Raw genomic sequence first — 14238 nt, 5'->3', positions numbered from 1 at the left:
GCATATTTATAGGCACTTCACACTAATCTTTTAAAAATATCCTGATGTGAAAATAAAAAGCCACATTTGTTTTATAAGGTAGGTTAAAATTATGGCTCCAGGTATTTAAAACTGAATAAAAAGTCAATTACCTTCAAGTTTTCCAAGAGTATGATTTGGTATCTATAATAGAAAGCTGACTACAAATTGCCTGATTATGCTTTTGTTTCTGAAAAAGAATATTGAAAAAAATGTGATCCACGTTACAACTTAATCTTCTGTTCTTCCCTCCATTTTGCAATGTTATAGATGGATCATGTTTCTCAGAATCGGCACTTCTATCTTCTGCTTCATATTTAACCATAAAATTGTGAGAATGGCTCTGTATAACTTGGTTCAATTCAACTTTTGAGGTTTCATTTCCTTCACAGCAATGAAGGGATAATAATAGCTACCTAAGACAAGGTGGTTCCAATGCTCACCTGATAAGAGTAAAAGTCTCTCTTGAATGCCTGGTAAAAAAATTGTCTTAGTATATTTATAACATGTGATAACAGTGGCTAATAGTCGTAGCAAGGCCTTGCTAAAGACTTAGACACGATTTAAAGTGCTTTACAAATATCTCCTTTAATCTTTAGAGAAACCCTGCTTTAATACCCATTTTACAAATACGAAACATTTAGGCTGGAGGATGTTAATTGCCTAGCTTGGTAGTACATGACAAGAGGCAGAGAAGTATATTCTAACTAGATCTGTCTGAATTCAGAGCCTAAGCTCTCAAATATTATACTTCATTGATTCTCTTACACCAAGTGATATAATCCATTGTATTAGTCTCCTATTGCTACAGCAACAAACTACTACAAATTTAGTGGATTAAAACAGCACGAATTCATTATTTTATAATCTGAAGTCTGAAATGGGTCCTACAGGATTAAAAACAAAAGCGGAGTACCTACTGGAGACTGGAGGACAGAGTTCATTCCTTGGCTTTTCCAGCTTCTAGAGGCTGTTTGCATTCCTCTGCTTCTGTGTCCCTTCTCCTTCTCTGATTTGACCCTCTGCCTCCCTCTTATAATCCTTGTGATTATATTGAACCCATCCGGATAATCTAGTAAATCTCTACATCCCAAGACCATTAAGGTTGTCACACCTGCAAAGTCCTTTTTACCATGTAAAAGTAACATATTCACAGGTTCTGAGGATTAGGATATGGCATCTTTGGTGGAGACCTGCCATATTCATAAAAAACACTTTCTAAGGCTTCCCTGGTGGTGCAGTGGTTGAGAGTCCGCCTGCCGATGCAGGGGGCATGGGTTCGTGCCCCGGTCCGGGAAGATCCCACATGCCGCGGAGTGGCTGGGCCTGTGAGCCATGGCCACTGAGCCTGCGCGTCCGGAGCCTGTGCTCTGCAACCGGAGAGGCCACAATAGTGAGAGGCCCGTGTACCTCAAAAAAAAAAACAAAAAAACCCCAACTTTTTAGAACATATCTTGGAAAATGGCTGCAAACTCTATGTATGGCCGTAAAGCATCTTATTAATAGAGTGATACAGTTCAATAAATTTGATCATCCAAACTCACTGTGAATCTGTAGGTTGCAAACTTTGACCAGTGGGAATGTAAAAAGTTACAAAGAGAAAAACAAATATCGTATATTAACACATACATGTGGAATCAGAAAAAATTGGTATAGACGACCTTATTTACAAAGCAGAAGTAGAGGGCTTCCCTGGTGGCGCAGTGGTTGAGAGTCCGCCTGCCAATGCAGGGGACACGGGTTTGTGCCCCGGTCCGGGAAGATCCCACATGCTGCGGAGTGGCTGGGCCTGTGAGCCATGGCCACTGAGCCTTGGCGTCCGGAGCCTGTGACTCCACAACGGGAGAGGCCACAACAGTGAGAGGCCCGTGTACCGCAAAAAAAAAAAAAAAAAAAAAAACCAACAAAAAAAGACAAAGCAGAAGTAGAAACATAGATGTAGAGAACAAACGTGTGGATACCAAGGGGGAAAGGCAGGGGTGGGATGAATTGGGAGATTGCGATTGACATATATACACTATTGATACTGTGTATAAAACAGATAACTAATGAGAACCTACTGTATAGCACAGGGAACTCTACTCACTTCTCTGTGGTGACATAAATAGGAAAGAAATCCAAAAAGGAGGGGACATATGTATATGTATAGCTGATTCACTTGCTGTACAGTAGAAACTAACACAACATTGTAAAGCAACTATACTCCAATAAAAATTTTTTTAAAAGTTACTACACAAGACTCCTCCTAGGAGATAAATTCTTTCATTCAAGCACCATCTGCCTAGGGCAACTCTTTATCAGTTAATATTCACCAGACTTGGAGAATTTGTTTTATAATCATATGTGATAATTATATCACTCCATTTAAAAATTTCTACATAAAATACTCCTGGTATAAAAACCATTTACTTCAATCTTAAATTATAGTAATTTAGAAAAAAAATAAATAAGAGGGTAAGAGAATTTAAACAATATCTAATTTTAAAAAACATTTTTTAAAGTCTTTATTGAATTTGTTACAATATTGCTTCTATTTTTATGTTTTTGGTTTTTTGGCCCCAAGGCATGTGGGATCTTAGCTCTCCAACCAGGGATCGAACCCACACCCCCTGCATCGGAAGGTGAAGTCTTAACCACTGTACCACCAGGGAAGTCCCTGAAAAATATTTCTTAAATTAGAAAATATTTAGGATATTATGAAGACATTTAGGGTATTAGAAGATACTGTGAGATTGAAAAAAATCATTAACTTAAGGTTTTTTTGTTTGTTTTACCTAAAAATAATTCTAGTATATCCTATATTAGTATTAAAAGTGATACATATTAACTTTTCCATGAGTGGCTCAAAGAGAAAAAATAATCTGTATTATTATTAGTCTTAAAATTCTTAAAGTCATAGTAGAGATTTCTGTCCTTCATTTCAGCCCTCAGAATATCAATACATATAAGGAACAGTTTTTTGTTACACTCTGAGAGAATAACTCCTGTTTTCTCTACTTTTTTTCTCCCTCCCTCCTGCCTTTTTTCTCTTTCTCTTTCTTTCTTCCTTTCTTTCCTGCTCTCTTTTCCCCTCTCTCTCTTTCCCTCTCTTTCTTTCCTTTCTTTCTATCTCTTTCCTTCTTTCTTTCACAGTACTTCTTCCTGTGACAAATATAAGAGAAGATTACACCATAAAGGGCGTGGTTAGACCCTCTTTATGTCTTCTGGCCCAAGTTTTATATGACATGAAATTTTTCATCAAAATGAAATATGGGAAGATTATTTCTCCTGCTCCCCCTGTAGCTGGAGCATGTCCTTGCCATTTCAATTCTGTGACCAGTCACTTCCCAGGTTAAGGGATGAGAGGGCTTCCCCTGACCACTGCTTTCCCACATCAATGCAATTTAACACAAAGAAAGAGACAGACATTTTTAGCATAATGCACAAAATAAATGCTTCTAGGTGCATTGTTTTTGAAGTCTTCAGCATCAGAGAAAGTAAGAATGCTGGAGAGAAACCATGGGGCCTCTGGATCAGAGGGTGAGAAGAGGAGGGACCTTGGGGCGGGGCATGGGAAGGAGAAAGATAATCAGTTTAAGAGCCTCAGAGACCAGTAAGGATGGTGTTGGAGAGAGCCTGGGATACCCTAAGGATGAAAATCAGGCAGCTCACCAGCTGAGGGGCAAGTAAGTGAGGTACGGAGATTCCCTGTCTATGGAGGACTCTGTACATTGCAACCCAAGGCTCCAGCCTGGAGTTAAGAGCTTTTCTGAATACCTTTCTTCACCTTCCTCATCTGTGCCACTGAGGTGCAAAATTGAGGTTTTATTATTATTATTGCTCTTTCTTTTTCTTTATAGGAAATGAATGTGCTGCCCGGACTTTCTGATGTTAAGTACATAGGAAAAAGGAGTTACACAAGCATTAAATGTATGAGAAATTATATTTCAAAGGAACAATGCTTTCTAGGTGACGGGCTTGGAACATGATTTGATCTGTCAGTGAAAACAAGAATGCTATAGTCACATTTTCTTCTCTGAGGCTGACAATACTGATTACTTCCTATAATACAAGACATGTGGGAGCTGAAAAATGGATGCTGTTTTTTTTTGCATCGAAAACTGCTTTCAAAATTGCTGAATCATCTTATTCTGTTATTAGCTTTACTTTCTCTGAGATAAGATATTAAAAAGTCTTGCTTTCTTTTCAGGACAAATGAAAGTTCTTAATGAGAGCTTAGAGCATTTTAGAATTCAGGGCAATGTGTGTTTTCCAAAAAAATTTTCAATAAAGTGGTAACACAATCTGTTATAATTATTTTCATCTCTTAAACTTTATACTTCACCATAATGAGGCACATGCTTCCATTAGAACAGTGACTTTACAGCATTTACTTGCTTACATGTTTGCCTTATCATTAGACTAACAACTCACTGAGAACAAGGATTGAGATTTTAGTTCTGTTACATAAGAGAAAATCAAAAAAACTATCCTTTGATTAATAAATTAAAAATCAGCTATCTTTTGGGATCTGGAACTCTCAGATAGGCAAGTTCACAAATAAACTCTGTTATGGGTTGAATTGTGTCCTCCTCCGCCGCCCCCCAAAAGGCATGAGGTCCTGGGTCCCAGTACCTCAGAATGTGACCTTTTTTAAAGAAATAAGGTCATTGCAGATGTAATTGGTTAAGATGAGGTTATATTGGAGGAGGGTGAACTCCTACACCAATATGACTGGTGTCTTTACAGAAAGACAGCTGTGTGAAGAGAAAGACACATAGGGAGAAGCCATGGAATGACAGAGGACCCAAGTGATGCATCTACAAGCCAAAGATTGCCAGTGAGCCACTAACTAGAAGGCAGGGAGAGGCCTGGAAGGATCCCTGACAGGTTTCAGAGGGAGAGTCAGTATCTCGATTTTGGATTCTAGCTCCCAGACCTGTGAGGCAGTAAAGTTCTGTTGTTTTAAGCCATTCAGTTGGTTGTATTTTATGACAACAGCCCTAGGAAACTAATACAGAAGTTCCTCATGAAGTATTTCTTAATTATAAATCTAAAGGTCTTAAGGAATGTTCCTTTATATTATAATAAACTAGTTTATTTTAGAGATGGGATGTTGTGAACTTATCTAAGCCACTTTGGTGGCTTCCATTTATTATATTTCCTTTTGGTGATATCAAGTGCTTTAAATTATTGAGGGTGGGTGATGGCTGTAGGCTTCCCACACAACCTCACCACATGGTTGTATTTTAAAATAAAGCAATTAGCAAACCAAATTCTGCATACTTTGAAGCAGATACTAGACAGCAGGCACAAAACAGTCATTCATGTTGTGCTTGTAAGACCCATGAGTTCCCAGCTCTTTCTTTTTAGGCCCTCCAATAAGCATCTTCTCTAAAAGGTTCACTTGAAGCAGATGCAACGATAATCTAAAACAGCTCCTTCCAACCTTTTCTATATCACGACACTCTGATACAACTGTGGGGAAAGGATGAGGTTAATCAAAGCCAGAGATGCTCGGCCCACGGGCTTTGGCTACCTAGGGCTGTACCCAGGAGCCCCGAAGCTCAGACTCCTCTGTACATTTCTGAGGAGGAGACCTAACAGAGCCCTAAGTTATAAACATCATGGGCTACTGGGCATGATAGATTCGTAGACCACGCTCCTGCCAGGGCTGAGGGACCTATGATGTGTTTTTAGTCAATCCACATATAGTGGACAAAACACTTTCTACCAATTAATTATACTTCTTAATCCTTTATGCTAATTCATACCTTAAAAGTGCTTATGATAAATAAAGACAATTAAAGTTTTTGTGGAAGCTGCCTCTAGAATGAGAACTGATAAGAGTCTTTAAAATGCTAACCAATGACTAGGGAGGGTGTAATCCTGATGAAAGTATTGCACGTTTTATCTAATTGCCCTTAGGGTGAACTATTATGCCACCTATCACACCATTTATGCTCAAGTATTTTAAAGTAAATTTTATAGTAGATGGATTTATTTATTCAATAAACATTTACTGAACATTCACTATGTGCCAGACACCATGCTTGAATCTGGAAATACCAAGGCATATAAAATATATTTCTTGTCCACAGGTTATTCAAAATCTAGTGCTAATAAATAGGAACATTAAATACACAATTACTTGTGTTTCTGTGCGAGTTGAGTGGATAATGAAAACCTGGATATGGTGCATGTAATAATTCAGATGTGCGTCTTTATAGTATCTCTACACAAATTCCCTGCATCACACATTGGTAAACTTGCTCAAATTGTACAAATCCCTTTGCAGTAAATAATCTAACTTCATGTTTTTGATGTTTGACTGATGACAGCTTTTAAGATTCACCCCTCCCTTTTCTTCTCTACATCTGTGCAAGCTAAGAAAGCCTGGATTCTCCCTCTTTTGGGCCTGGTGGAAAATTCAGACCACACGAGCTCCTGCTTGCATGTGGGATCCCTCACTGTCCCCACCTCCTAACCACAATAAAAACCACAAGTCAGTTTACTTTACTTCTTCTCTCAAGCCATTTCAGACTAGCTGTTCCTCCTGAATGGCTCATTATGACACTAAGAAACCTTTTTTTTTTTGTACCCTTTTTGTGTATGTGTGTGGCATCATCAATATTTGCTGAAAGAGAAAATGTTTTCTAAGGAGTGGTCATGGTGTTAATATTGTAAGGGGATCAGGTCAGATAAATCACAATCAGACTTTACATGAAGGAAAGTTTACCTGTTTCAGTAGAGGTATTGAGAGTAGCTGCTGGCGGGCAGGTGGGTTGGGTGAAGGGTTTTTGCTTGAGCCATAGAAGTTTGTCTCCTCATTTAAAAAAGTTTCAAATAACTTTGTTAATCATAATAGAAATTCGATTTTTCGTCATGTTTGTTTTGCATATGGGCTTACACTTTTGATTTTTCACATTAGAATTCAAAGTAAATGATGGGAAAGTTAACGGAAGGGTAAGTACATAGTAGTACTCAAAAGGGGAAACTATTGAGCCAATTTTTGGCATCCTTATTAGTATGGCCAAGATGGGTGTTTTAAGTGTAAAAATTTAATTCAAATTCTGCATAAGTGCAATTATTTTCTTACACAAAGGGGTTCCTACTTTGAAGAAATAACTTCTAATTATATTCAGTTTAATTTGAATGTAAATGTGCTCCTGGCATTAGGACCCTGCTGAATCTAACAGCTGCTGTCTCAAAGGGCGAATCATTTGAAGCTGTTGCAGCTTGAAACAGCCCATTTTCATAGCTCCTTTTTCTGAAATGGCCATTTTTTAAGCTCTCATATTTGAAATTCTAGTTTTTCTAAAAATTAAAAACAAAGATTTTGAAAGAAAAGCTACTTACCATTACCAACAGAATGGGGAAAAAAAAGGTAGTTTATTGAAAGACTTTAGTTTTAAAAGCAGAAAAAATTTTGGTCTTCTGCTAAATGCTAGTGAGGCATACATAGCCTCTGAGTTGATAAGATAAATAAGGTTTAAATTTCTCCCTACTTACTAAGGAGGATTATATCTGATAACCCATCCTAGTCTTACATAAGAAAAGCATAATTTGCCTGTTAACATGACATTGACTCTACAGCTTGTGAATCATCAATCTTGCCATTGTTGGGTTAAGAGCTGTTAATTCCTTCAGAAGACTGGCTTAAGTCGTAAGAGTCACCTGATTAACAGTGAATACCTTTGTTTTAGCCATTGAGGATAGATGGCCTCTGGCTCCAGTTAGAATCTTTCTGATTCCAAAGCCCTCTTCTAATTGGAAGGGATGAGTGTTAACATCTAGCTACAAAATAACATATAAAAGTTACTTGTTCTCAGCTTGCGAGAATTTCTACTCTGTCATACAGAGTGAAGTAAGTCAGAAAGAGAAAAACAAATGCTGTATGCTAACACATATATATGGAATCTTAAAAAAAAAAAAAGGTCATGAAGAACCTAGGGGCAAGACGGAAATAAAGACACTGACACTAGAGAATGGACTTGAGGAAAGGGGAAGGGGGAAGGGGGAAGGGTAAGCTGGAACAAAGTGAGAGAGTGGCATGGACTTATATACACTACCAAATGTAAAATATATAGCTAGTGGGAAGCAGCCGCATAACACAGGGAGATCAGCTCGGTGCTTTGTGACCGCCTGGTGGGGGGATAGAGAGGGTGGGAGGCAGATGCAAGAGGCAGGGGATATAGGGATATAAGTATACATATAGCTGATTCAGTTTGTTATACAGCAGAAACTAACACAACATTGTAAACAATTATACTCCAATAAAGGTGTTAAAAAAACAAGATAAAATGAATTTAATACTTTATCAATTAAAATAGTAACTGCTGTGGCATAGATTAACAAATTCTTTAGTCTGTACAATGAAACCAGTGATTCCCTCCTCCTTCATTTGTTGTATATTATCCTCTAGAATTCTTTTGCAAACATAGGTGCAAGCAGGAAGGAGAGATGCCATGAGAAGTCAGATGTAGATTCACTCACCAGCCCCTTCCCACTATTTCCTTTATGGCTGGAAATAAATGAAGATCACTTGAATGAGAACATGCAAGGGCTATTTATTGAGAGCTTGCTATGGCAGGGGAATCAGCCACCATCACCTGTTGTTGGCAGAAACTCAAAGGCAGGTAGGGAAGTGGGAAGTCTTTATAGTGGAAGAAAGGAAGCCTTCAGGCATATTTTGATTAGATAGGAGAGAGAACAGAGAAGCTGGCAGTGACCAAGTGTCCTCACTGTTCTGAGCTGGTTGCCATAGATGTTGTTGCTCAGAGTTCTATTGTCATATAGGTCTGCCACTGTTCCTTTGCATAATTAATTTCTCACTGGAATCTCAGAGTTGGGGCAACAAAGACCCATTTATCCATCAGACACTTGGACACAAGTCTAAGGCCCCAGAGAATTCAGGGGCCTCTGAAAATACCTTGGACTAGAAAGGAAATGTTTGGTGCAAAACATAAAGGGAGAATCTAAACAAGTAAAATAAATAACGTTTAACTGTCCACAAAATGTAATAATATGTCATCTTCGAATCTGCAAAGAATTTGTGGGTTAAAATTTTCTCAATTGGCAACAGTTGCACAGAAATTGTTGTCAATTATAATTAAATGATGGGCTCAGGCAAAAATTTTTTTTCAGGCGAGCAATTTTAAAAGCAAATTTATAACACTCTTTGTAAAAACTTTTAAAGCGAACTTAGTGTGGTTCATGGGGACATCTGGTAAATTTAGTACAATGAGGGATGAGGCCAGAGTGCACTCTGCATGTGGGGAAACCCACCAGCAACTCTTGGCCTCAGTGAGACCTTCAATGGGGGTTCAGTTTACGATAAGGATAATGGTGAAGGTATACATTCATGTTGCCCAGACAGATTCATTTAACTCTAGTTAAACTGAATATTCTACTATCATCATACATCATTATACATCATTATAATTTAGAGTATGGAGGAGGAGCCTTCTGGGATGCTTCAGATGCATCAGAGTGGTAAAGACATATCACGCAGTTAATTAACCTCACAGAAAGATGAAAGAAAACTACCCAGCAGCACAAACTTGACTTATGTTTATTTTTGTGTGTGTGCTTTTGTCCTCATCTGGTTTCTTCTCCCCAGCCCACCATGTCATACGCTGCAGGGACTTATCTGTAATTATCCTACCCATAGATGAAACACAAAGTGAAACAAAGCAAACAGAAATTTCACCACAAGTGGTGGGCTCTGCTTTAAGGAATGTGCCTGCATTTAACATGAGACAGAACAACTTATTTCACATGGAACAAGGATACTGAGACTTTTTCATTTCATTAAACCTTTAGTGTGACCACAACTAATCCACAACTCATCAGTCTGAGCCTGTCTTGAAACAGGCTTGATTTTGATCTGTTCTGATTTTGATAAATCAAAAAAATAATTCTATCCACTGCAATTGCACATTAGAAATACCTGGAGTACTTTAAAAATTCACCCCTCAGCTCCATCAGAACCAAATAAATCAGAAATTCTTAGGGTATTTTTTTCATCTCTGTTCCCCACTCCACCTCTACTACCTATGTAAACTGATTCTAATATGCTGCCATATTGAAAGCCACTGAGTTATACTGTCTCTGTATTTGAAGTAATGACATAACTGTGTGTATTTTCTCTGCATGTTCTCATTTGGGGTGGTTCTGATGATGAGTAATTAATTAGTAATCATTCTTGTGTGGAATAGTTAGTTAAGACAAACTATCCAGTTGATTTTAAGATCTAAACAACTTAGGGCTGCAGAACTGAAGCGCTATTAAGTGAAACTTCAGAACCTTTTTCTTTTTCTTTTTTGTATTGGTACAAGAGACTCCTGGAAGCTGAAATTAATTGTTCTGACTAAAGAGGTTAGTTTGGCCAAACAGAGAAATTCCTTCCACATTTTTAGTAGACTGATTGATGCGGTGTTTTTACAGGTTTATTCTGCTTTAAAATAAGCCAATAGAAGTTACTTAGCAAATAGATTAGAAGGTGGTAATTTACAACTATGCAAAGACCCAATTTGGAAGCCTGTAACAAGGAATTCCATTTTTTCTTAAGTTTGATGAGAAATAATACTGTATGTTTAATACTCCATTTTTCACTTACTTATTTCGGATCCAGAGAAACTTTGCCAAAATTTATTGTCTAATAAACAGAGAGTGATTGCATTAAATGTTGGTTAAATACAGCCAGTGACTGTTATGAAGAAACGAAGGCCACATCTTAAAGAATATTGCTACCTCACCAAAGAAGATGTACAGAGGGTAAACAAGCACATGAAAAGATATAACACCTCACACATCATCAGGGAAATGCAAATGAAAACAACAATGTAATACCACTACACACCTAGTAGAATGGCCAAAATCTGGAACACTGACAACACCAAATGCTGATGAAAGGAAAAACAGGAATTCTCATTCATTGCTGGTGGGAATGCAAAATGGTACAGCCACATTGGAAGACAGTTTGGTGGTTTTTTATAAAGCTAAACACGCTCTTTATCATATGATACAGGAACTGTGCTCCTTGGTATTGACCCAAAAGAGTTAAAAATGCATGTCCACACAAAAATCTGCATACAGATGTGTATAGAAGCTTTATTCTTAATTGCCCAAACTTGGAAGCAACCAAGATGTCCTTCAGTAGGTGAATGGATAAATAAATAAATGGTGGTACATTCAGATAATGGATTATTATTCGGTTCTAAAAGAAAATGAGCTATCAAGCCATGAAAAGACATAGAGGAAACTTAAGTGCATATTACTGATTGAAAGAAGCCAATCTGAAAAGGCTGTATACTGTATGATTCCAACTATATGACATTCTGGAAAAGGCAAAACTATGGAGATGATAAAAAAAAATCAGTGGTTGCCAGGGGAAGGGGAGGGAAAGGATGAATAGGTAGAGCAGAGAGGGAATTTTAGGACAGTGAAAATACTCTGTACATATTATAATGATTGATGTATATCATTATACACTTCTCCAAACCCATAGAATGTACAATACCAAGAGCAAACTCTAAGGTAGACTATAGACTTTAGGTTATGACGGTGTCTCGATGTAGTCTCCTCTTTGGTAACAAATGTATCATTCTGGTGAATGATGTTGATAATGGAATAAGCATGTATGGGGGCAGTGGGTATAGGAGAAATCTCTGTACCTTTCTCTCAAGTTTGTTGTGAACCTAAAACTACTCTAAAAAAATTAAGACTTAAAAAAACCCCAACATTTTGCTAATTGTGGAATAGGCAATAAGGCTGCTAACTCCTGATAATTTTTCAAGTTTTTGTTAGAGGTTGTTTTGTTTTTTAGACCAGAAAAATAGAATCCAATTTTCATGTTTCTAAAATCTCCCCAAATGCAAACAATGTAACTAGTTTTAAAAATGGGCTTATTCCACTGTTGGCTGTAACATTCTGAGCAGCAGTAAAATGAAATAGATTAGACCTTAAAATGCAGGTCTAAAGCCTTCTTTTAAACAATTTCTTGTGGAATTCTACCTCCTAGCTCTGAGATTACAATTTACAGCAGTGAAAGGATGTACCTAATTTATAAAACTTCAACTCACATATACTTGCTTTGGAGCATGACACTTTTCACAAAGTGAAGTACATCTCTACACCTTGGCCAAAATCATGTGTTACCTAAAGCTGAAAGGGGTTATCTACTTTTTAGGATAGGAAAGACACTTGTAGGCAAGACATTTTTTCCCACTTAAAGAGTGTATACTTTTCCCCCTCTTTTTTCTTTTCTTTTTTTTTTGCCTAAGGAGCTTTAGCATCATCAAGGTATATATTTGATCAAAACCTCTACTCTGAGAGCCTTTGTTCTAAGCTAGAGTACTTTTTTTAAAGGAAATGCCCAAAGATTCTGTATCTCAAAGTCAAAAATAAAGTTGCTAAACTATTTAAGGTTATATGTCAGCCTGGGCTGTGAACTAAAAATAAAATAATGATGAGTATCATGACTTCTCTGGAATAAAGATGGAAACTGAACTCAGAATGAAAACTTGGTGAGCATTAATATCATAAAAGGGACATAAAGAATTGAGTAGCCTTGAAATGTGCTTTGCAATCTTTTTTTTTCTTTTTAATTTATTTATTTTTGGCTGCATTGGGTCTTCATTGCTGCGCATGGGCTTTGTCTAGTTGCCACAAGCAGGGACTACTCTTCGTCGCAGTGCGTGGGCTTCTCATTGCTGTGGCTTCTCTTGTTGCAGGACATGGGCTCTAGGCGCGCGGGCTTCAGTAGTTGTGGCTTGCGGGCTCTAGAGTGTGGGTTCTAGAGTGCAGGCTCAGTAGTTGTGGCTCACAGGCTTAGCTGCTCCGTGGCACCTTCCCAGACCAGGGCTCGAACCTGTGTCCCCTGCATTGGCAGGCGGATTCTTAACGACTGTGCCACCAGGGAAGTCCTGCTTTGCAGTCCTAACAAAGGCAGTTGGGATGCAAAGAGTGTGTGCTGAATTGGATGGGGTTAGACACTAAAATCCAACTTCCACAGACAGGACTGGCTACAAAATTTGCAGGGTCCACTGTAAATTAAAAACGTAGGGCCTCTTGTTAAAACATTATTAAAATTTCAAGATGGTGACAGGAAAGCCTAGAACTCAGTGCAAGGGTGTTCTATGTGTGGGTCCCTTTGTGACTACACAGATAGCAGGTGATGAAGCCAGCCCTGCCTGTAGAAGATGTAACCCAGCAAGACTATGCATAAACAGTTTTGGTTGAACAGGGGAGTTTCTGTTGCAGAATGCTACAGGCTATTGGTGAACAGATATCCAGTTTTGCTGGTCTACAAATTTTTAGGGATTTGCAGAATGAGCTATTAGCAGTTTATCCTCTATATAGTAAATAATTGCTGAGACTTTTGTTGGGTAAGACAGTGATTTTTGCTTAGTATTGTTTAGGATGAAACTGATGTTCATGGGATTGTGGGGTGAATTGAAATAGATGAAAGACGAAGGACGAATAGTAAAACTTGAGGCTATTTCCATAGTCCAGGAATAAGGCCGGAAAGATCTGAACCAGTACCCACTCTGTCAGAGAAAACAAAAGTTATACATACGATGTGGAAAAATTGGAACCATCATACATTGCTGCTGAGAATGTAAAGTGGTGCAGCTGCATTTCTGCAAATGTTAAATACTGAGTTACCACAGAACCCAGCAATTCCACTCCTAGGGGTAGGTCCAAGAGAAGTGAAAACATATGTCTACATGTAAAAAATCTCATACATAAATGTGCATAGTAACACTTTTCATAATAGCCAAAAAGTGGAAACAACTCAAATGTCCATCACTGTTGAATAACAAAAGGTGGCATATCATACAATGGAATATTATTCAGTATGAAAAGGAATGAAATACTGATACCTGCTACAGTGAGGATGAACCTTGAAAACGTTCTCCTAAGTGACAAAAGCCACACACAAAAGGGCATATATTATATGATTTCAATTGTATGAAACACCCAGAAAAGACAAATTCATAGAGACAGAAAGTAAATTGGTGTCTGCTAGGGGCTGAGAGGAGTGAGCAATAGGGAATGATTGCTAAGGGTATGGGCTTTCTTCTTGTGGTGATCTAATTGTGACATCAGATTGCAGTGATGGTTACACGATTCTGAATATACTAAACACCACTAAATTGTTTGCTTTAAAAGGGTGACTCCTGTGATAGGCGAATTACATCTCAGTAAAGCTGTTATTAAAAAACTAATACATAA

At 37.9% G+C, this 14238-nt stretch overlaps 1 protein-coding gene across 1 annotated transcript in view; it reads left to right on the top strand.

The window, feature by feature from the left end:
• The window catches only part of DSC2 (desmocollin 2), a 323425-nt gene that overhangs the window by 136195 nt on the left and 172992 nt on the right, over positions 1-14238 (top strand). The window lies entirely within an intron of this gene.

The sequence above is a fragment of the Mesoplodon mirus genome (assembly GCF_964341445.2).
Source record: "Mesoplodon mirus genome assembly, chromosome: 13".
Taxonomy (NCBI): domain Eukaryota; kingdom Metazoa; phylum Chordata; class Mammalia; order Artiodactyla; family Ziphiidae; genus Mesoplodon; species Mesoplodon mirus.
Note: the sequence above shows the minus strand (reverse complement) of the source record. Positions and strands in the feature narration are given on the sequence as shown.